Here is a 17,795-nt window from a genome sequence, read left to right as displayed (position 1 = left end):
ATGTACAGCGATATCGTTGACTTGATTGCAAATTATTGCACAGATACTATTTAAACTGAACTTAGCTGAATGATGACATCACCGATTTCAATGACGAAATGCCTTTAACTGTCATTTTGCTTTATTGACGCACTGTGTTCCTAATTAATGTTGTTCAGTTGCATTGACACAATCCTTTTTGTTTAAAGCGCAATTTAAAAAAAAAAATAAAAAAAAAGAGTCCAAACAATGACCCCTGCAACGGGTAGTGTTCCAAATGTTATGCGACTTTAGCTAATGATGGGTCCATCCGGAATTTGACGGTGCTAGGGCTGTGTCAGCGTCAGAAAAAGCCATGCATTGTTCGGTTATGTCGGTGCAGTAGTGTCGGTTGGGGGAGAAACAGCAGCATGCGCAGCTCCTCGTTAGTATAGTGGACAGTATCTCCGCCTGTCACGCGGAAGACCGGGGTTCGATTCCCCGACGGGGAGAGCTAGCTCTTTTCGGCTTCCGAATGATCCATCCAAAAGTTTTGGGAGGAGCCACAGGTCACAGAAGGAGTTCTGCTTCGACATCAGCCCGAGCCAAAGGACATGCGTTGGCCGGGAATCGATCCCGGTCAACTGCTTGGAAGGCAGCTATGCTCACCACTATATCACCAACGCAGTCAGCAGTCAGCCACTTGCGCCGTCGCTAAGAAGGCTCGAAGAGCACGAGTCGCCGATAGGGCTAGAGGAGCTGATGAGATCTTTGTTTGGACCCGTCACTAAATAGAGCCTTCCAGAGTTTGCATCCCGTCACGTACAAGAAAGTGCTGCCTTTCCATGCCAGCTAAATAAACATTAAGTGCTGACAGCGCAACCGCAGAGAGTGCAAATACAGACGAAGACCAGTGGCACGCCCTCCTGCAGCGTGTTGGCGGACGACCAAACTGATTCTGCTCTTTACATTTCGATGTAGCTCTGCTATGAGCAGAGCACCCAAAAATACAGGTCACTCGCAAAAGTTCCCCTCCACGGAAATCTTTAGTAAAAGGCGAAAGATTTATGCGACAATGAAGAGAAACTCGAGCTGTGTCTACGACCACTCCGGCCTGTGCGATGCCTCTGGTAAACCACTACGCTCGCCAAGGGTCATCAAGGGTGACGACGCCTGCCCACATGCGTTTCGTCAGCCCCCCCCCCCGCCCCCCCACTCCAAAAGGGAGGAGTAAAACTCACAAAAGTCCACTCGGTCCACCAATAACCACAAGCCCAATCAAGGCAATCTCTTTCTCATGCCTCCATCTGAAAAGTTGGAGAAATTCTTATATGAATAAAAGAGTCTTTTAAAGAAATCCCTTATTCCGAGGTCACCGTAGCCACCAGATCCAGTCTGTATCCAGATCAGTGGGCCGCTTCAGTCACCCGGATCCAGTCAGTATCCAGACAAGATGGTTGATCAACACCTAGAAAGGACCTCTATGGCCCTGAAACACAGCGGAGACCGGGACAACTAGATGAGCCCCAGATACAGATCCCCTGTAAAGACCTTGTCTCAGACGACCACCAGGAAACAGATGATTCTTCTGCACAGTCTGACTTTTCTGCAGCCTGGAGCTGATTTGCTGGTTTCTTCTGACCAGAGGAGAACTGTCTCCCCGACTGAGCCTGGTTTCTCACCGATCGAGTTTTGGTTCCTTGCCTCTGTCGCCTCTGGCAGGCATAGCTGGGGACACTTCATGTACAGCGATATCGTTGACTTGATTGCAAATTATTGCACAGATACTATTTAAACTGAACTTAGCTGAATGATGACATCACCGATTTCAATGACGAAATGCCTTTAACTGTCATTTTGCTTTTTTGACGCACTGTGTTCCTAATTAATGTTGTTCAGTTGCATTGGCACAATCCTTTTTGTTTAAAGCGCAATTTAAAAAAAAAAAAAAAAAAAGAGTCCAAACAATGACCCCTGCAACGGGTAGTGTTCCAAATGTTATGCGACTTTAGCTAATGATGGGTCCATCCGGAATTTGACGGTGCTAGGGCTGTGTCAGCGTCAGAAAAAACCATGCATTGTTCAGTTATGTCGGTGCAGTAGCGTCGGTTGGGGGAGAAACGGCAGCATGCGCAGCTCCTCGTTAGTATAGTGGACAGTATCTCCGCCTGTCACGCGGAAGACCGGGGTTCGATTCCCCGACGGGGAGAGCTAGCTCTTTTCGGCTTCCGAATGATCCATCCAAAAGTTTTGGGAGGAGCCACAGGTCACAGAAGGAGTTCTGCTTCAACATCAGCCCGAGCCAAATGACATGCGTTGGCCGGGAATCGAACCCGGGTCAACTGCTTGGAAGGCAGCTATGCTCACCACTATACCACCAACGCAGTCAGCAGTCAGCCACTTGCGCCGTCGCTAAGAAGGCTCGAAGTGCACGAGTCGCCGATAGGGCTAGAGGAGCTGATGAGATCTTTGTTTGGACCCGTCACTAAAGAGAGCCTTCCAGAGTTTGCATCCCGTCACGTACAAGAAAGTGCTGCCTTCCCATGCCAGCTAAATAAACATTAAGTGCTGACAGCGCAAACGCAGAGAGTGCAAATACAGACGAAGACCAGTGGCACGCCCTCCTGCAGCGTGTTGGCGGACGGCCAAATTGATTCTGCTCTTGACATTTCGATATAGCTCTGCTGTGAGCAGAGCACCCAAAAATACAGGTCACTCGCAAAAGTTCCCCTCCACGGAAATCTTTAGTAAAAGGCGAAAGATTTATGCGATAATGAAGAGAAACTCGAGCTGTGTCTACGACCACTCCGGCCTGTGCGCTGCCTCTGGTAAACCACTACGCTCGCCAAGGGTCATCAAGGGTGACGACGCCTGCCCACATGCGTTTCGTCAGCCCCCCCCCCCACTCCAAAAGGGAGGAGTAAAACTCACAAAAGTCCACTCGGTCCACCAATAACCACAAGCCCAATCAAGGCAATCTCTTTCTCATGCCTCCATCTGAAAAGTTGGAGAAAATCTTATATGAATAAAAGAGTCTTTTAAAGAAATCCCTTATTCCGAGGTCACCGTAGCCACCAGATCCAGTCTGTATCCAGATCAGTGGGCCGCTTTAGTCACCCGGATCCAGTCAGTATCCAGACAAGATGGTTGATCAACACCTAGAAAGGACCTCTATGGCCCTGAAACACAGCGGAGTCCGGGACAACTAGATGAGCCCCAGATACAGATCCCCTGTAAAGACCTTGTCTCAGACGACCACCAGGACAAGACCACAGGAAACAGATGATTCTTCTGCACAGTCTGACTTTTCTGCAGCCTGGAGCTGATTTGCTGGTTTCTTCTGACCAGAGGAGAACTGTCTCCCCGACTGAGCCTGGTTTTTTCTCCATTTTTTCACCGATCGAGTTTTGGTTCCTTGCCTCTGTTGCCTCTGGCAGGCATAGCTGGGGACACTTCATGTACAGCGATATCGTTGACTTGATTGCAAATTATTGCACAGATACTATTTAAACTGAACTTAGCTGAATGATGACATCACCGATTTCAATGACGAAATGCCTTTAACTGTCATTTTGCTTTATTGACGCACTGTGTTCCTAATTAATGTTGTTCAGTTGCATTGGCACAATCCTTTTTGTTTAAAGCGCAATTTAAAAAAAAAAAAAAAAAAAAAAAAAAGAGTCCAAACAATGACCCCTGCAACGGGTAGTGTTCCAAATGTTATGCGACTTTAGCTAATGATGGGTCCATCCGGAATTTGACGGTGCTAGGGCTGTGTCAGCGTCAGAAAAAGCCATGCATTGTTCAGTTATGTCGGTGCAGTAGCGTCGGTTGGGGGAGAAACGGCAGCATGCGCAGCTCCTCGTTAGTATAGTGGACAGTATCTCCGCCTGTCACGCGGAAGACCGGGGTTCGATTCCCCGACGGGGAGAGCTAGCTCTTTTCGGCTTCCGAATGATCCATCCAAAAGTTTTGGGAGGAGCCACAGGTCACAGAAGGAGTTCTGTTTCGACATCAGCCCGAGCCAAAGGACATGCGTTGGCCGGGAATCGAACCCGGGTCAACTGCTTGGAAGGCAGCTATGCTCACCACTATACCACCAACGCAGTCAGCCACTTGCGCCGTCGCTAAGAAGGCTCGAAGTGCACGAGTCGCCGATAGGGCTAGAGGAGCTGATGAGATCTTTGTTTGGACCCGTCACTAAAGAGAGCCTTCCAGAGTTTGCATCCCGTCACGTACAAGAAAGTGCTGCCTTCCCATGCCAGCTAAATAAACATTAAGTGCTGACAGCGCAAACGCAGAGAGTGCAAATACAGACGAAGACCAGTGGCACGCCCTCCTGCAGCGTGTTGGCGGACTGCCAAATTGATTCTGCTCTTGACATTTCGATGTAGCTCTGCTGTGAGCAGAGCACCCAAAATTACAGGTCACTCGCAAAAGTTCCCCTCCACGGAAATCTTTAGTAAAAGGCGAAAGATTTATGCGACAATGAAGAGAAACTCGAGCTGTGTCTACGACCACTCCGGCCTGTGCGCTGCCTCTGGTAAACCACTACGCTCGCCAAGGGTCATCAAGGGTGACGACGCCTGCCCACATGCGTTTCGTCAGCCCCCCCCCCCCCCCCCCCCACTCCAAAAGGGAGGAGTAAAACTCACAAAAGTCCACTCGGTCCACCAATAACCACAAGCCCAATCAAGGCAATCTCTTTCTCATGCCTCCATCTGAAAAGTTGGAGAAAATCTTATATGAATAAAAGAGTCTTTTAAAGAAATCCCTTATTCCGAGGTCACCGTAGCCACCAGATCCAGTCTGTATCCAGATCAGTGGGCCGCTTCAGTCACCCGGATCCAGTCAGTATCCAGACAAGATGGTTGATCAACACCTAGAAAGGACCTCTATGGCCCTGAAACACAGCGGAGACCGGGACAACTAGATGAGCCCCAGATACAGATCCCCTGTAAAGACCTTGTCTCAGACGACCACCAGGACAAGACCACAGGAAACAGATGATTCTTCTGCACAGTCTGACTTTTCTGCAGCCTGGAGCTGATTTGCTGGTTTCTTCTGACCAGAGGAGAACTGTCTCCCCGACTGAGCCTGGTTTCTCACCGGGTTTTTTCTCCATTTTTTCACCGATCGAGTTTTGGTTCCTTGCCTCTGTCGCCTCTGGCAGGCATAGCTGGGGACACTTCATGTACAGCGATATCGTTGACTTGATTGCAAATTATTGCACAGATACTATTTAAACTGAACTTAGCTGAATGATGACATCACCGATTTCAATGACGAAATGCCTTTAACTGTCATTTTGCTTTATTGACGCACTGTGTTCCTAATTAATGTTGTTCAGTTGCATTGACACAATCCTTTTTGTTTAAAGCGCAATTTAAAAAAAAAAATAAAAAAAAAGAGTCCAAACAATGACCCCTGCAACGGGTAGTGTTCCAAATGTTATGCGACTTTAGCTAATGATGGGTCCATCCGGAATTTGACGGTGCTAGGGCTGTGTCAGCGTCAGAAAAAGCCATGCATTGTTCGGTTATGTCGGTGCAGTAGCGTCGGTTGGGGGAGAAACAGCAGCATGCGCAGCTCCTCGTTAGTATAGTGGACAGTATCTCCGCCTGTCACGCGGAAGACCGGGGTTCGATTCCCCGACGGGGAGAGCTAGCTCTTTTCGGCTTCCGAATGATCCATCCAAAAGTTTTGGGAGGAGCCACAGGTCACAGAAGGAGTTCTGCTTCGACATCAGCCCGAGCCAAAGGACATGCGTTGGCCGGGAATCGATCCCGGTCAACTGCTTGGAAGGCAGCTATGCTCACCACTATATCACCAACGCAGTCAGCAGTCAGCCACTTGCGCCGTCGCTAAGAAGGCTCGAAGAGCACGAGTCGCCGATAGGGCTAGAGGAGCTGATGAGATCTTTGTTTGGACCCGTCACTAAATAGAGCCTTCCAGAGTTTGCATCCCGTCACGTACAAGAAAGTGCTGCCTTTCCATGCCAGCTAAATAAACATTAAGTGCTGACAGCGCAACCGCAGAGAGTGCAAATACAGACGAAGACCAGTGGCACGCCCTCCTGCAGCGTGTTGGCGGACGACCAAACTGATTCTGCTCTTTACATTTCAATGTAGCTCTGCTATGAGCAGAGCACCCAAAAATACAGGTCACTCGCAAAAGTTCCCCTCCACGGAAATCTTTAGTAAAAGGCGAAAGATTTATGCGACAATGAAGAGAAACTCGAGCTGTGTCTACGACCACTCCGGCCTGTGCGATGCCTCTGGTAAACCACTACGCTCGCCAAGGGTCATCAAGGGTGACGACGCCTGCCCACATGCGTTTCGTCAGCCCCCCCCCCCCGCCCCCCCCACTCCAAAAGGGAGGAGTAAAACTCACAAAAGTCCACTCAGTCCACCAATAACCACAAGCCCAATCAAGGCAATCTCTTTCTCATGCCTCCATCTGAAAAGTTGGAGAAATTCTTATATGAATAAAAGAGTCTTTTAAAGAAATCCCTTATTCCGAGGTCACCGTAGCCACCAGATCCAGTCTGTATCCAGATCAGTGGGCCGCTTCAGTCACCCGGATCCAGTCAGTATCCAGACAAGATGGTTGATCAACACCTAGAAAGGACCTCTATGGCCCTGAAACACAGCGGAGACCGGGACAACTAGATGAGCCCCAGATACAGATCCCCTGTAAAGACCTTGTCTCAGACGACCACCAGGACAAGACCACAGGAAACAGATGATTCTTCTGCACAGTCTGACTTTTCTGCAGCCTGGAGCTGATTTGCTGGTTTCTTCTGACCAGAGGAGAACTGTCTCCCCGACTGAGCCTGGTTTCTCACCGATCGAGTTTTGGTTCCTTGCCTCTGTCGCCTCTGGCAGGCATAGCTGGGGACACTTCATGTACAGCGATATCGTTGACTTGATTGCAAATTATTGCACAGATACTATTTAAACTGAACTTAGCTGAATGATGACATCACCGATTTCAATGACGAAATGCCTTTAACTGTCATTTTGCTTTATTGACGCACTGTGTTCCTAATTAATGTTGTTCAGTTGCATTGGCACAATCCTTTTTGTTTAAAGCGCAATTTAAAAAAAAAAAAAAAAAAAAAAAAAAGAGTCCAAACAATGACCCCTGCAACGGGTAGTGTTCCAAATGTTATGCGACTTTAGCTAATGATGGGTCCATCCGGAATTTGACGGTGCTAGGGCTGTGTCAGCGTCAGAAAAAGCCATGCATTGTTCAGTTATGTCGGTGCAGTAGCGTCGGTTGGGGGAGAAACGGCAGCATGCGCAGCTCCTCGTTAGTATAGTGGACAGTATCTCCGCCTGTCACGCGGAAGACCGGGGTTCGATTCCCCGACGGGGAGAGCTAGCTCTTTTCGGCTTCCGAATGATCCATCCAAAAGTTTTGGGAGGAGCCACAGGTCACAGAAGGAGTTCTGTTTCGACATCAGCCCGAGCCAAAGGACATGCGTTGGCCGGGAATCGAACCCGGGTCAACTGCTTGGAAGGCAGCTATGCTCACCACTATACCACCAACGCAGTCAGCCACTTGCGCCGTCGCTAAGAAGGCTCGAAGTGCACGAGTCGCCGATAGGGCTAGAGGAGCTGATGAGATCTTTGTTTGGACCCGTCACTAAAGAGAGCCTTCCAGAGTTTGCATCCCGTCACGTACAAGAAAGTGCTGCCTTCCCATGCCAGCTAAATAAACATTAAGTGCTGACAGCGCAAACGCAGAGAGTGCAAATACAGACGAAGACCAGTGGCACGCCCTCCTGCAGCGTGTTGGCGGACTGCCAAATTGATTCTGCTCTTGACATTTCGATGTAGCTCTGCTGTGAGCAGAGCACCCAAAATTACAGGTCACTCGCAAAAGTTCCCCTCCACGGAAATCTTTAGTAAAAGGCGAAAGATTTATGCGACAATGAAGAGAAACTCGAGCTGTGTCTACGACCACTCCGGCCTGTGCGCTGCCTCTGGTAAACCACTACGCTCGCCAAGGGTCATCAAGGGTGACGACGCCTGCCCACATGCGTTTCGTCAGCCCCCCCCCCCCCCCCCCCCCACTCCAAAAGGGAGGAGTAAAACTCACAAAAGTCCACTCGGTCCACCAATAACCACAAGCCCAATCAAGGCAATCTCTTTCTCATGCCTCCATCTGAAAAGTTGGAGAAAATCTTATATGAATAAAAGAGTCTTTTAAAGAAATCCCTTATTCCGAGGTCACCGTAGCCACCAGATCCAGTCTGTATCCAGATCAGTGGGCCGCTTCAGTCACCCGGATCCAGTCAGTATCCAGACAAGATGGTTGATCAACACCTAGAAAGGACCTCTATGGCCCTGAAACACAGCGGAGACCGGGACAACTAGATGAGCCCCAGATACAGATCCCCTGTAAAGACCTTGTCTCAGACGACCACCAGGACAAGACCACAGGAAACAGATGATTCTTCTGCACAGTCTGACTTTTCTGCAGCCTGGAGCTGATTTGCTGGTTTCTTCTGACCAGAGGAGAACTGTCTCCCCGACTGAGCCTGGTTTCTCACCGGGTTTTTTCTCCATTTTTTCACCGATCGAGTTTTGGTTCCTTGCCTCTGTCGCCTCTGGCAGGCATAGCTGGGGACACTTCATGTACAGCGATATCGTTGACTTGATTGCAAATTATTGCACAGATACTATTTAAACTGAACTTAGCTGAATGATGACATCACCGATTTCAATGACGAAATGCCTTTAACTGTCATTTTGCTTTATTGACGCACTGTGTTCCTAATTAATGTTGTTCAGTTGCATTGACACAATCCTTTTTGTTTAAAGCGCAATTTAAAAAAAAAAATAAAAAAAAAGAGTCCAAACAATGACCCCTGCAACGGGTAGTGTTCCAAATGTTATGCGACTTTAGCTAATGATGGGTCCATCCGGAATTTGACGGTGCTAGGGCTGTGTCAGCGTCAGAAAAAGCCATGCATTGTTCGGTTATGTCGGTGCAGTAGCGTCGGTTGGGGGAGAAACAGCAGCATGCGCAGCTCCTCGTTAGTATAGTGGACAGTATCTCCGCCTGTCACGCGGAAGACCGGGGTTCGATTCCCCGACGGGGAGAGCTAGCTCTTTTCGGCTTCCGAATGATCCATCCAAAAGTTTTGGGAGGAGCCACAGGTCACAGAAGGAGTTCTGCTTCGACATCAGCCCGAGCCAAAGGACATGCGTTGGCCGGGAATCGATCCCGGTCAACTGCTTGGAAGGCAGCTATGCTCACCACTATATCACCAACGCAGTCAGCAGTCAGCCACTTGCGCCGTCGCTAAGAAGGCTCGAAGAGCACGAGTCGCCGATAGGGCTAGAGGAGCTGATGAGATCTTTGTTTGGACCCGTCACTAAATAGAGCCTTCCAGAGTTTGCATCCCGTCACGTACAAGAAAGTGCTGCCTTTCCATGCCAGCTAAATAAACATTAAGTGCTGACAGCGCAACCGCAGAGAGTGCAAATACAGACGAAGACCAGTGGCACGCCCTCCTGCAGCGTGTTGGCGGACGACCAAACTGATTCTGCTCTTTACATTTCAATGTAGCTCTGCTATGAGCAGAGCACCCAAAAATACAGGTCACTCGCAAAAGTTCCCCTCCACGGAAATCTTTAGTAAAAGGCGAAAGATTTATGCGACAATGAAGAGAAACTCGAGCTGTGTCTACGACCACTCCGGCCTGTGCGATGCCTCTGGTAAACCACTACGCTCGCCAAGGGTCATCAAGGGTGACGACGCCTGCCCACATGCGTTTCGTCAGCCCCCCCCCCCCCGCCCCCCCCACTCCAAAAGGGAGGAGTAAAACTCACAAAAGTCCACTCAGTCCACCAATAACCACAAGCCCAATCAAGGCAATCTCTTTCTCATGCCTCCATCTGAAAAGTTGGAGAAATTCTTATATGAATAAAAGAGTCTTTTAAAGAAATCCCTTATTCCGAGGTCACCGTAGCCACCAGATCCAGTCTGTATCCAGATCAGTGGGCCGCTTCAGTCACCCGGATCCAGTCAGTATCCAGACAAGATGGTTGATCAACACCTAGAAAGGACCTCTATGGCCCTGAAACACAGCGGAGACCGGGACAACTAGATGAGCCCCAGATACAGATCCCCTGTAAAGACCTTGTCTCAGACGACCACCAGGACAAGACCACAGGAAACAGATGATTCTTCTGCACAGTCTGACTTTTCTGCAGCCTGGAGCTGATTTGCTGGTTTCTTCTGACCAGAGGAGAACTGTCTCCCCGACTGAGCCTGGTTTCTCACCGATCGAGTTTTGGTTCCTTGCCTCTGTCGCCTCTGGCAGGCATAGCTGGGGACACTTCATGTACAGCGATATCGTTGACTTGATTGCAAATTATTGCACAGATACTATTTAAACTGAACTTAGCTGAATGATGACATCACCGATTTCAATGACGAAATGCCTTTAACTGTCATTTTGCTTTATTGACGCACTGTGTTCCTAATTAATGTTGTTCAGTTGCATTGGCACAATCCTTTTTGTTTAAAGCGCAATTTAAAAAAAAAAAAAAAAAAAAAAAAAAGAGTCCAAACAATGACCCCTGCAACGGGTAGTGTTCCAAATGTTATGCGACTTTAGCTAATGATGGGTCCATCCGGAATTTGACGGTGCTAGGGCTGTGTCAGCGTCAGAAAAAGCCATGCATTGTTCAGTTATGTCGGTGCAGTAGCGTCGGTTGGGGGAGAAACGGCAGCATGCGCAGCTCCTCGTTAGTATAGTGGACAGTATCTCCGCCTGTCATGCGGAAGACCGGGGTTCGATTCCCCGACGGGGAGAGCTAGCTCTTTTCGGCTTCCGAATGATCCATCCAAAAGTTTTGGGAGGAGCCACAGGTCACAGAAGGAGTTCTGCTTCGACATCAGCCCGAGCCAAAGCACATGCGTTGGCCGGGAATCGAACCCGGGTCAACTGCTTGGAAGGCAGCTATGCTCACCACTATACCACCAACGCAGTCAGCAGTTAGCCACTTGCGCCGTCGCTAAGAAGGCTCGAAGTGCACGAGTGCCGATAGGGCTAGAGGAGCTGATGAGATCTTTGTTTGGACCCGTCACTAAAGAGAGCCTTCCAGAGTTTGCATCCCGTCACGTACAAGAAAGTGCTGCCTTCCCATGCCAGCTAAATAAACATTAAGTGCTGACAGCGCAAACGCAGAGAGTGCAAATACAGACGAAGACCAGTGGCACGCCCTCCTGCAGCGTGTTGGCGGACGGCCAAATTGATTCTACTCTTGACATTTCGATGTAGCTCTGCTGTGAGCAGAGCACCCAAAAATACAGGTCACTCGCAAAAGTTCCTCTCCACGGAAATCTTTAGTAAAAGGCGAAAGATTTATGCGACAATGAAGAGAAACTCGAGCTGTGTCTACGACCACTCCGGCCTGTGCGCTGCCTCTGGTAAACCACTACGCTCGCCAAGGGTCATCAAGGGTGACGACGCCTGCCCACTTGCGCTTCGTCAGCCCCCCCCCCCCCCCCCACTCCAAAAGGGAGGAGTAAAACTCACAAAAGTCCACTCGGTCCACCAATAACCACAAGCCCAATCAAGGCAATCTCTTTCTCATGCCTCCATCTGAAAAGTTGGAGAAAATCTTATATGAATAAAAGAGTCTTTTAAAGAAATCCCTTATTCCGAGGTCACCGTAGCCACCAGATCCAGTCTGTATCCATATCAGTGGGCCGCTTCAGTCACCCGGATCCAGTCAGTATCCAGACAAGATGGTTGATCAACACCTAGAAAGGACCTCTATGGCCCTGAAACACAGCGGAGACCGGGACAACTAGATGAGCCCCAGATACAGATCCCCTGTAAAGACCTTGTCTCAGACGACCACCAGGACAAGACCACAGGAAAGACCACATTCTTCTGCACAGTCTGACTTTTCTGCAGCCTGGAGCTGATTTGCTGGTTTCTTCTGACCAGAGGAGAACTGTCTCCCCGACTGAGCCTGGTTTCTCACCGGGTTTTTTCTCCATTTTTTCACCGATCGAGTTTTGGTTCCTTGCCTCTGTCGCCTCTGGCAGGCATAGCTGGGGACACTTCATGTACAGCGATATCGTTGACTTGATTGCAAATTATTGCACAGATACTATTTAAACTGAACTTAGCTGAATGATGACATCACCGATTTCAATGACGAAATGCCTTTATCTGTCATTTTGCTTTATTGACGCACTGTGTTCCTAATTAATGTTGTTCAGTTGCATTGACACAATCCTTTTTGTTTAAAGCGCGATTTAAAAAAAAAAAAAAAGAGTCCAAACAATGACCCCTGCAACGGGTAGTGTTCCAAATGTTATGCGACTTTAGCTAATGATGGGTCCATCCGGAATTTGACGTTGCTAGGGCTGTGTCAGCGTCAGAAAAAGCCATGCATTGTTCAGTTATGTCGGTGCAGTAGCGTCGGTTGGGGGAGAAACGGCAGCATGCGCAGCTCCTCGTTAGTATAGTGGACAGTATCTCCGCCTGTCATGCGGAAGACCGGGGTTCGATTCCCCGACGGGGAGAGCTAGCTCTTTTCGGCTTCCGAATGATCCATCCAAAAGTTTTGGGAGGAGCCACAGGTCACAGAAGGAGTTCTGCTTCGACATCAGCCCGAGCCAAAGGACATGCGTTGGCCGGGAATCGAACCGGGTCAACTGCTTGGAAGGCAGCTATGCTCACCACTATACCACCAACGCAGTCAGCAGTCAGCCACTTGCGCCGTCGCTAAGAAGGCTCGAAGTGCACGAGTCGCCGATAGGGCTAGAGGAGCTGATGAGATCTTTGTTTGGACCCGTCACTAAAGAGAGCCTTCCAGAGTTTGCATCCCATCACGTACAAGAAAGTGCTGCCTTCCCATGCCAGCTAAATAAACATTAAGTGCTGACAGCGCAAACGCAGAGAGTGCAAATACAGACGAAGACCAGTGGCACGCCCTCCTGCAGCGTGTTGGCGGACGGCCAAATTGATTCTACTCTTGACATTTCGATGTAGCTCTGCTGTGAGCAGAGCACCCAAAAATACAGGTCACTCGCAAAAGTTCCCCTCCACGGAAATCTTTAGTAAAAGGCGAAAGATTTATGCAACAATGAAGAGAAACTCGAGCTGTGTCTACGACCACTCCGGCCTGTGTGCTGCCTCTGGTAAACCACTACGCTCGCCAAGGGTCATCAAGGGTGACGACGCCTGCCCACTTGCATTTCGTCAGCCCCCCCCCCCACTCCAAAAGGGAGGAGAAAAACTCACAAAAGTCCCCTCGGTCCACCAATAACCACAAGCCAAATCAAGGCAATCTCTTCAGAATCAGAATCAGAATCAGAATGAGCTTTATTGCCAGGTATGTTCACACATACGAGGAATTTGTTTTCGTGACAGAGCTCCGCAGTGCAACATTACAGCGACAGAACAAAAAACACAATAAGGAATAAAAAATACAAAAAAATACAAATAGGTGGGTAAGGATTGACAATATAAAAATTGACAATGTATGGCAGGTATATTAAAAAGAGCATTTATGTATGTACATGTATATTATGTGGAAAAATTGTAACTGTACGCTAAGTATGTGTCTTTGGATAAATAAGTGTATGTGTATATAAATATAAATATAAGTAGTATAGTGTGTTCCATGTATGTACATGTATATTATGTGCAAAAGATTTACGTGTACGCTAAGTATGTGTGTTGGATAAAAAGTGTAGTGTATATAAATATAAATAGTGTAGTGTGTCCCACAGTTATTATCAGCTGTTCATAAGATGGATTGCCTGAGGGAAGAAACTGTTCCTGTGTCTGGTTGTTCTGGTGCTCAGTGCTCTGTAGCGTCGACCAGATGGCAACAGTTCAAAGAGGGAGTGTGCTGGATGTGAGGGGTCCAGAGTGATTTTAACAGCCCTTTTGCTCACTCTGGATAAGTACAGTTCTTGAATAGATGGGAGGGTTGTACCGATAATTCGCTCAGCAGTCCGGACTACCCTCTGTAGTCTTCTGAGGTCAGATTTAGACGCTGAGCTGAACCAGACAGTTACTGAAGTGCAGAGGATGGATTCGATGATGGTGGAGTAGAACTGTTTCAGCAGATCCTGTGGCAGGTTAAACTTCCTCAGCTGGCGAAGGAAGTACAACCTCTGCTGGGCCTTTTTCACAATGGAGTCAATGTGAATGTCCCACTTCAGGTCCTGAGAGATAGTGGTGCCCAGGAACCTGAATGACTCCACTGCAGTCACAGTGCTGTTCATGATGGTGAGTGGGGGGAGTGCAGGGGGGTTTCTCCTGAAGTCCACGATCATCTCCACTGTTTTGAGTGTGTTAAGCTCCAGGTTGTTGAGACTGCACCAGACAGCCAGCTCTTTAACCTCCTGTCTGTAAGCAGACTCGTCACCGTCCTGAATGAGGCCGATGAGTGTGGTGTCATCTGCAAACTTCAGGAGCTTGACAGAGGGGTCCTTAGATGTGCAGTCATTAGTGTACAGGGAGAAGAGCAGTGGGGAGAGAACACAGCCCTGGGGAGCTCCGGTGCTGATTGTACGGGTGCTGGATGTGTATTTTCCCAGCCTCACTAGCTGCTGCCTGTCTGTCAGGAAGCTGTTGATCCACTGACAGACGGAGGTGGGCACGGAGAGCTGAGTTAGTTTGGGCAGGAGGAGGTTTGGGATGATCGTGTTGAAGGCAGAGCTGAAGTCCACAAACAGGATCCTCACATAGGTCCCCGGTCTGTCTAGGTGTTGCAGAACATAATGCAGTCCGATGTTTACTGCATCGTCCACAGACCTGTTTGCTCTGTAGGCAAACTGAAGAGGATCCAGCAAGGGTCCAGTGATGTCCTTCAGGTGGGCCAGCACCAGTTTTTCAAATGACTTCATGACTACAGACGTTAGAGCCACAGGCCTGTAGTCATTTAGTCCTGTAATTTTGGATTTCTTTGGGATGGGGATGATGGTGGAGCGTTTGAAGCATGAAGGGACTTCGCACAGCTCCAGCGATCTGTTGAAGATCTTTGTGAAGATGGGGGCCAGCTGGTCAGCACAGGATTTCAGACAGGCTGGTGTAACACAATCTGGGCCTGGTGCTTTTTTCCTTTTCTGCTTCCGGAAGACCTGGCGCACCGCATCCTCGCTGATCTGTATTGCAGGTGTGGGGGAGAGGGGGGATGCAGGAGGTGTGAATGGTGAGAGCGCTTGATTGGAGAGGTGTTCAGGGTGGGTTGCAGGAGTTGTGAGTGGTGTGAACAGTTGTTTGGAGAGGCATTCAGGGTTGGTTGCAGGAGTTGTGAATGGTGAGAGCGGTTGATTGGAGAGGTGATCAGGATGGGTTACAGGAGATGTTAATGGTGTGAATGGTTGTGTGGAGAGGCATTCAGGGTTGGTTGCAGGAGCTGTGAATGGTGTGAACGTTTGTTTGGAGAGGCATTCAGGGTTGGTTGCAGGAGTTGTTATTGGTGTGAACGGTTGTGTGGAGAGGTGTTCAGGGCAGGTGATGGGTGTTCTTTCAAACCTGCAGTAAAACTCGTTCAGATCGTCTGCCAGTCGTTGATTTTCCACAGTGCTGGGGGGTGGTGTCTTGTAATTGGTGATCTTCTTTAGGCTTTTCCACACTGATGCGGAGTCGTTCGAAGTGAACTGAGTCCTTATTTTTTCAGAATAATTCCTCTTTGCCACTTTGATCTCCTTTTCCAGTGTGTATTTAGCCTGTTTATACAAGACATTGTCCCCCTTCCTGTAAGCATCTTCTTTGGCCTGACGGAGCTGTCTGAGTTTTGCAGTGAACCACGGTTTGTCATTGTTGTAATTTAGTTGAGTCTTGGTAGGAATACACATATCCTCACTGAAACTGATATATGATGTTACGGTCTCTGTGAGTTCGTCCAGATCGGTGACAGCAGCTTCAAAAACACTCCAATCAGTGAGGTCAAAACAAGATTGTAAATCCTGCTCTGCTTCATTAGTCCATCTTTTTACAGTCCTTAATACAGGTTTAGCTGATTTTAGTTTCTGCCTGTAGGTCGGTATAAGATGAACCAGAAGGTGATCAGAACGTCCCAAAGCTGCTCGTGAAACAGAGTGAAATGCATCCTTTATTGTTGTGTAACAGTGATCCAATATATTACTGTCTCTTGTGGGACAAGTAACATGCTGTCTGTATTTTGGCAGTTCACGGGAGAGATTGGCTTTATTAAAGTCCCCAAGAATGATTAAAACAGAGTCTGGGTGTTGTTGTTCTGTCTCTGTGATCTGCTCAGCGAGTTTCTGTAAAGCTGAGCTCATGTGCGCTTGAGGAGGGATGTAAACACTAACCAGAATGAACGAATGAAACTCCCGCGGCGAATAGAACGGCTTGCAGTTAATGAAGAGCGTTTCGAGATTTGAGCAGCACGTCTTCTTTAACACAGTTACATCTGTACACCACCGTTCATTGATGTAAAAGCATGTCCCGCCGCCGCGCGATTTCCCCGTTGATTCTGCGTCGCGATCCGCTCTAAACAGCTGAAAGTCCGGCAGATGGAGCGCGCTGTCCGGTATGGTGTCATTCAGCCAAGTTTCCGTGAAACACAGAGCAGCAGAGTGGGAGAAATCTTTATTTGTCCGAGAGAGCAGAAGCAGTTCGTCCGTTTTGTTGGGTAGAGAGCGGAGATTTGCCAGATGGATGCTAGGCAACGGAGTCTCACGAGCGCTCCCGCTCGCTTTCCCCGCCTGCGCGTCCTCTTGAAGCGTGTGATCAGGGCAGCCGCTCCGCCGACAAGAATGTCCAGCAAAACATCAGAATAGTCGAAAACCGGTGAAATATCGGGAGATGTGTGTTGCCGAATATCCAGCAATTCGTCCCTGGTGAAACTGATTGCAGGAATATAACTAAAGACAGGACAAACTAACAAAAACACAAAAACAACTGCAGAGCACGTCACGGAGGCAGCCATCCTGTATCGGCGCCACTCTTTCTCATGCCTTCATCTGAAAAGTTGGAGAAAATCTTATATGAATAAAAGAGTCTTTTAAAGAAATCCCTTATTCCGAGGTCACCGTAGCCACCAGATCCATTCTGTATCCAGATCAATGGGCCGCTTCAGTCACCCGGATCCAGTCAGTATCCAGACAAGATGGTTGATCAACACCTAGAAAGGACCTCTATGGCCCTGAAACACAGCGGAGACCGGGACAACTAGATGAGCCCCAGATACAGATCCCCTGTAAAGACCTTGTCTCAGACGACCACCAGTACAAGACCACAGGAAACAGATGATTCTTCTGCACAGTCTGACTTTTCTGCAGCCTGGAGCTGATTTGGTGGTTTCTTCTGACCAGAGGAGAACTGTCTCCCCGACTGAGCCTGGTTTCTCACCGGGTTTTTTCTCCATTTTTTCACCGATCGAGTTTTGGTTCCTTGCCTCTGTCGCCTCTGGCAGGCATAGCTGGGGACACTTCATTTACAGCGATATCATTGACTTGATTGCAAATTATTGCACAGATACTATTTAAACTGAACTTAGCTAAATGATGACATCACCGATTTCAATGACGAAATGCCTTTAACTGTCATTTTGCTTTATTGACGCACTGTGTTCCTAATTAATGTTGTTCAGTTGCATTGACACAATCCTTTTTGTTTAAAGCGCAATTAAAAAAAAAAAAAAAAAAAAAAGAGTCCAAACAATGACCCCTGCAACGGGTAGTGTTCCAAATGTTATGCGACTTTAGCTAATGATGGGTCAATCCGGAATTGGACGGTGCTAGGGCTGTGTCAGCGTCAGAAAAAGCCATGCATTGTTCAGTTATGTCGGTGCAGTAGCGTCGGTTGGGGGAGAAAC

The 17,795-nt window shown here is 48.5% G+C and overlaps 20 non-coding genes across 20 annotated transcripts; 8 read left to right on the top strand and 12 right to left on the bottom strand.

Annotated features, from left to right (window-relative positions):
* The first annotated feature begins 398 nt into the window (after nt 1–398).
* On the top strand, nt 399–470 carry trnad-guc (transfer RNA aspartic acid (anticodon GUC)). The gene has a single exon. It is a non-coding gene; the product is annotated as a tRNA-Asp (tRNA).
* A 467-nt stretch (nt 471–937) lies between these two features.
* Nucleotides 938–1,052, bottom strand: LOC132145785 (U5 spliceosomal RNA). Its single transcript, XR_009434551.1, has one exon. It is a non-coding gene; the product is annotated as a U5 spliceosomal RNA (small nuclear RNA).
* A 1,043-nt stretch (nt 1,053–2,095) lies between these two features.
* On the top strand, nt 2,096–2,167 carry trnad-guc (transfer RNA aspartic acid (anticodon GUC)). Its single transcript has one exon. It is a non-coding gene; the product is annotated as a tRNA-Asp (tRNA).
* Nucleotides 2,168–2,270: 103 nt separating this feature from the next.
* trnag-ucc (transfer RNA glycine (anticodon UCC)) lies at nt 2,271–2,342 on the bottom strand. The gene has a single exon. It is a non-coding gene; the product is annotated as a tRNA-Gly (tRNA).
* Nucleotides 2,343–2,635: 293 nt separating this feature from the next.
* Nucleotides 2,636–2,750, bottom strand: LOC132145742 (U5 spliceosomal RNA). Its single transcript, XR_009434510.1, has one exon. It is a non-coding gene; the product is annotated as a U5 spliceosomal RNA (small nuclear RNA).
* A 1,067-nt stretch (nt 2,751–3,817) lies between these two features.
* Nucleotides 3,818–3,889, top strand: trnad-guc (transfer RNA aspartic acid (anticodon GUC)). The gene has a single exon. It is a non-coding gene; the product is annotated as a tRNA-Asp (tRNA).
* Nucleotides 3,890–3,992: 103 nt separating this feature from the next.
* Nucleotides 3,993–4,064, bottom strand: trnag-ucc (transfer RNA glycine (anticodon UCC)). Its single transcript has one exon. It is a non-coding gene; the product is annotated as a tRNA-Gly (tRNA).
* Nucleotides 4,065–4,350: 286 nt separating this feature from the next.
* Nucleotides 4,351–4,465, bottom strand: LOC132145881 (U5 spliceosomal RNA). The gene has a single exon (XR_009434641.1). It is a non-coding gene; the product is annotated as a U5 spliceosomal RNA (small nuclear RNA).
* A 1,083-nt stretch (nt 4,466–5,548) lies between these two features.
* Nucleotides 5,549–5,620, top strand: trnad-guc (transfer RNA aspartic acid (anticodon GUC)). Its single transcript has one exon. It is a non-coding gene; the product is annotated as a tRNA-Asp (tRNA).
* A 467-nt stretch (nt 5,621–6,087) lies between these two features.
* LOC132145783 (U5 spliceosomal RNA) lies at nt 6,088–6,202 on the bottom strand. Its single transcript, XR_009434550.1, has one exon. It is a non-coding gene; the product is annotated as a U5 spliceosomal RNA (small nuclear RNA).
* Nucleotides 6,203–7,267: 1,065 nt separating this feature from the next.
* trnad-guc (transfer RNA aspartic acid (anticodon GUC)) lies at nt 7,268–7,339 on the top strand. The gene has a single exon. It is a non-coding gene; the product is annotated as a tRNA-Asp (tRNA).
* Nucleotides 7,340–7,442: 103 nt separating this feature from the next.
* Nucleotides 7,443–7,514, bottom strand: trnag-ucc (transfer RNA glycine (anticodon UCC)). Its single transcript has one exon. It is a non-coding gene; the product is annotated as a tRNA-Gly (tRNA).
* A 286-nt stretch (nt 7,515–7,800) lies between these two features.
* LOC132145879 (U5 spliceosomal RNA) lies at nt 7,801–7,915 on the bottom strand. Its single transcript, XR_009434640.1, has one exon. It is a non-coding gene; the product is annotated as a U5 spliceosomal RNA (small nuclear RNA).
* Nucleotides 7,916–8,999: 1,084 nt separating this feature from the next.
* On the top strand, nt 9,000–9,071 carry trnad-guc (transfer RNA aspartic acid (anticodon GUC)). Its single transcript has one exon. It is a non-coding gene; the product is annotated as a tRNA-Asp (tRNA).
* A 467-nt stretch (nt 9,072–9,538) lies between these two features.
* LOC132145782 (U5 spliceosomal RNA) lies at nt 9,539–9,653 on the bottom strand. The gene has a single exon (XR_009434549.1). It is a non-coding gene; the product is annotated as a U5 spliceosomal RNA (small nuclear RNA).
* Nucleotides 9,654–10,719: 1,066 nt separating this feature from the next.
* On the top strand, nt 10,720–10,791 carry trnad-guc (transfer RNA aspartic acid (anticodon GUC)). Its single transcript has one exon. It is a non-coding gene; the product is annotated as a tRNA-Asp (tRNA).
* A 103-nt stretch (nt 10,792–10,894) lies between these two features.
* On the bottom strand, nt 10,895–10,966 carry trnag-ucc (transfer RNA glycine (anticodon UCC)). The gene has a single exon. It is a non-coding gene; the product is annotated as a tRNA-Gly (tRNA).
* A 292-nt stretch (nt 10,967–11,258) lies between these two features.
* LOC132145749 (U5 spliceosomal RNA) lies at nt 11,259–11,373 on the bottom strand. The gene has a single exon (XR_009434516.1). It is a non-coding gene; the product is annotated as a U5 spliceosomal RNA (small nuclear RNA).
* Nucleotides 11,374–12,447: 1,074 nt separating this feature from the next.
* Nucleotides 12,448–12,519, top strand: trnad-guc (transfer RNA aspartic acid (anticodon GUC)). Its single transcript has one exon. It is a non-coding gene; the product is annotated as a tRNA-Asp (tRNA).
* A 467-nt stretch (nt 12,520–12,986) lies between these two features.
* On the bottom strand, nt 12,987–13,101 carry LOC132145914 (U5 spliceosomal RNA). The gene has a single exon (XR_009434673.1). It is a non-coding gene; the product is annotated as a U5 spliceosomal RNA (small nuclear RNA).
* Nucleotides 13,102–17,795: the final 4,694 nt, after the last annotated feature.

Source organism: Carassius carassius, chromosome 8 (genome assembly GCF_963082965.1).
Source record: "Carassius carassius chromosome 8, fCarCar2.1, whole genome shotgun sequence".
NCBI lineage: Eukaryota > Metazoa > Chordata > Actinopteri > Cypriniformes > Cyprinidae > Carassius > Carassius carassius.
This window is presented reverse-complemented; position numbering and strand designations above follow the sequence as displayed.